A 4454-nucleotide genomic window follows, 5' to 3' on the forward strand; every position below is an offset into this window, starting at 1 on the left:
TATATATATATATATATATATATATATATATATATATGTATGTATATATATGTGTGTGTGTGTCTAAATTTGATAATAGAATGTATAAAATTTGGGGGAAATTTATGATGTGTAAATTTTATACACAGTACACAGTATATGTGATTTTATGTATTTATGATTGTATATGAATTATGTAGGATATGTTATGTTCACTAAAAGAAACTATCAAACAAAGGGAGACAAAAAAAATGCTATTAAGCATTGATTTCGATTTTGAACTGCTATTTATCTAACAGATATCCCCCCCATCCGTTTTCTATGAATATGTTGGGACTATGTTGGAAACATGCAGGCATGTTCAGTCTGTTAAAGAGAGGATGTTGCTGTTGGCAGACAATTACAAAAAAAAAAAAAAAAACCTTCATATACCATCTTTTTGCGTAAAGATCTGATATTATATGGTGTTATATTTGTGCCACAATTACAAGCGCGGGAAAAAAAAATTGAGCGGAGAAAATCAAACTGAGCGAGCGAAAACAGATTTTGAGAGCAAGAAAAAAACTATTGAGCGCGTAATGATCAGAGTTTAAGCGCGCGCCGATGGAGTTTGAACACAGAAAAAGAAAGTGCTCGCTCAAAATTCCTTTTTGCTCGCTCGGGATAGCCCTCTCTCGCTCGCGATACTCCCTCCCTCCCTCGCTCAACATCGCGTTTGCTCAACATCGAGCTCTCGCGCGCTCGAGTCGTCCTCTGCGCTCGCTCAGTTCTGCTCACGCGTTTGTGCCACAAAACCAGCCAATCAGAGCTTGTAAAAGCACTTTGATTGACAGCTTGGTATCCAATGAGATTGCTTGTACGCCCTACGTTGACGCACTCTCGTTTGCCCTGTGTTCACCTGAAAAGGGCAAACGAGAGTGCGTCAACACGGACTTGGCTGAAGAATTACTTTTAATATTATTATTATTACTGTATTGTATCATTTGACAGAAATACCTTGTTAGTTTTTGTACTTTAATAATATAAGCCCACCCCTCCTGCCTACATCGATGTGACGCACTCTCGTTTGCTCGTTCCGGGTGAACACAACAAGCAATGTCATTGGATACTCGCTCGCTCGCTCAGTTTTATTTTCAACGCTCAAAAATTTTTTCCGCGCGCGCGTAATTGTGGCACAAATATAACGCCATAATATTACGGCTTGTAGTCCAATGTGGCTCATTTTTTGCTCACATTTTGCTGCTGCGGCTTATATACACCAGTGCACCTACTAGTCAAGAAAATGTGGTATTAGCATGTTAGCCTGCTAAATTGCTGCATTAATACAGGACAAACTGCAGCCAATCTCGACAGCACCACCAAGTGGTGGTGACATGTTCAGATGAGTGAATAAACGTTTTTTTTTTTTTATTCACTACTTGTCATTTACAGCTAACTTTACTAGAGATTTATTTGTAGTTGCTCCCATTCTTCGTCCTGGTTTCATAAACCAAAATGCATACTGTACACAATCTCGCTGACCAAAAGTTTAATGTTTAGGATTAAGGGTTAAGAGGTTTTTTTATTTAAGTTATTTTGTTTTTTAAATGTTTTACACACAGAACTTGCTTGCTGAAAAGAACATAGTGTGATGCGTTTTCACTGCAAGGCAGGCACTCTTGGTTACTCACAAGTAACTAATGGGTGAAGAACTAATTTGCATTCTTTCTCCGATTGACTCTTTGCCAGGAAATGCAAGATAAAAGTTTTTCATTTCCTAATTAAACTTTTTTTTTTTTTTGGGGGTAAATTCATCATCCTAACACATTAGTTAATTAACCTAGGTTTGGATTGCCGAGTGGATTCGAGTTAAGACCCCAACTGCGGAACCAATTAATCTCGTAAACTGGGGGCCCACCGTACTCAGAGCCCCACTCCTTCGTTGCTCATTAATGACAAAATGTGAGTTAAGTGATATAGGTCACTGAGCGACATCAGATATGTACACTGCGACGCACTGTGAGGATTTCTGCTGTTGCTCACCATGGTCCAAAGCCTGAGGGAACATTGTCTACCGCTACACAAATGATATGTAGCAAGTCATAAAGGCTGACACCACCGCAGGATTAAAGACCTTACTCTCACATTTTGTAATCTTCCATGAAAGCAGACTGAATGGTTTATGTTCAATCAGAATAAAACAATTGCAAACATCTGCTTTAACGTCAGAAAAAATTGATCAATATTTGTGCGAGGGCGGCTCGGTGGAGCAGTGAATAGCACGTCCACCTCACGGTTAAAGGGAACAATGTTAAAATCCACCTGGCTCAGGCCTTTCTGTGTGGTGTATTAGACATAGTAAATTGCCCTCAGGTGTGTGAATGGTTGTGTGTGTGCCCTGCAATTGACTGGCAGCCAGTTCAGGACGTCCCCCACCTACTGCTCCAAGCCAGCTGGGATAGGCACCAGCAAGCCTGCGACCCTTGTGAAGATAAGCGACTCTATAAACGAATAGATGGATGAATATTTGCGCGAATTTTCTGACAAGACAGACCAAACCAGGAACTAAATCTTGAAGTCAACTGAATCCTTCTTTGTGTATTTTCTGCACTTTCAAAAGAAGCATATTTTTTCTTAAAGGGTTTAAATTTAACAGGATTGTTGACTTAATCAAATCACCAAAATCAATGCATGCAGCATCCAAGGAAAGGTGTTAGCTTATGAGCTATGTTTGGGTTGGAGTATAACGATGCCATGCCCAAGGGCAGTTCAACAGTGTTCAAGAAGCAGACCACCTTCTGACAACCAGCACATACAAACAAACGTAAAGGAACAATTTGATTTTGCATATGTGTAGTTCCAAGCCTCAACTGAAAGCAGTTCCCGGGCTGAACCCCACTGGTCCAGATGTTTACTGAAACGTTTGACGTAGTCTGCAAGACGGTGTCGGCTTCCACGGCCATGACATCATCGTCTTCATCAGGCTCTCTGAGGGACTTGGTGTGAACGCCTATTCTGACACTTTACATAAGGGATAGTTCATCAAGAAAAAGTGACTCAAATATTCACTTCTTTTAATGTCCCACATTGGAGTGCTGTTAAGTTTGTGTTGTGTGTCTTAATTGGCTGCAGCTTCCTAAAGTCATCGTGCGGCACACCAAATGCGCGTACACACCCGCGTGCACGCCTATGCGCTTGTGTGTGCAGATACACGTATACACGTGTACACGTATACACACACTTGCACTCACAGACATGCGCACCCACTCACACCACACCAAAACGTGTAATCAAAGTGTCCTGTAGCATGGCAGGACACACAAACATCATCTGTTAACTATTAACAACTAGTCAATAGCAACAAAATCACAAGGGTGGGGCTCAAAAATCACTGCATAGTCTTCTCATGATGTGTCTTTGTGTGTGTGTTTTCATTCTTCTCAAATTGTGACTTGGGGGGAATTCCATCCAAGGTTAGCATGCTTGCTGCTCACACACACACAGGCACATGCACTTTCACTCACACGCATGAACACACGCACAGTGCAATGTAGCAACATGTGAAAAGAATAAATGACTGTACGTCATGTTTATGTTGGTGTCTCCACCCAGGATCGGAACATTTAGAACTTTCAGAATGTGATTCACTCCCGTTTTGTTGAAGTTTTTCTGCTCCGTTCTCTTCTTTTTGTCCTTCATTATGTTAACACACATGTTTGTGAGTGTATATTTGTGTGTTTGTCTTGTCTTGTTGACTTGATTGTATAAACTTGATTGTATAAACTTTAATCAGATTGATTGCTCACCAGATTGACAAAGGCTACTTTCATTCCCAGGTCAAGTTTTTTGTTAACCCCTGGCGTATTATATATATATATATATATATATATATATATATATATATATATATATATATATATATATATATATATATATATATATATATATATATATATATATATATATATATATATACACCCCACACACACACACACACACACACACACACACACTAAAAAACGCTTGGAGACTAAAATTTTGCATAGACTGTCAATACATGTTTACTTCAAAATGACATCCTGCTGTCGCTTCTAAACGCCTGCAAACGGGAGGACGAGAGGCGCTAAGTATTTTACGCGATGAAAATTAGATTCAGGACAGCAAAGTAAAGAAGTCAACCAAGAAAACAATCAAAATTTTTTCCTAGGTCGGGTGTAAATGCCAGCAGTATGGAATGAGTATGACAGCTGTATATAAGACACTACTGTTATCACAAAGATACTGGACATTTAATTTCCTTTGTCAAACCAGACAGTGCTCTAGATTTTATTTCATCATTTGCATGGAGGGTGCGTTGTGTGAGAAAACACAAGGGCAATATCCTACTTGGCTGGGTTTTGTGGGAAAGATGGAGAAATTCTGGGTGTGATGTTGCAGCTCTGATGTTAGGTTGATGGAAGGAGGAAGGAGGGATTTACTTTGGAGAAAGAGGTGGA

The sequence above is a fragment of the Hippichthys cyanospilos genome, chromosome 2 (assembly GCF_059441005.1).
Source record: "Hippichthys cyanospilos isolate Australia breed blue-spotted pipefish chromosome 2, RoL_Hcya_1.0, whole genome shotgun sequence".
In the NCBI taxonomy this organism is placed as follows: domain Eukaryota; kingdom Metazoa; phylum Chordata; class Actinopteri; order Syngnathiformes; family Syngnathidae; genus Hippichthys; species Hippichthys cyanospilos.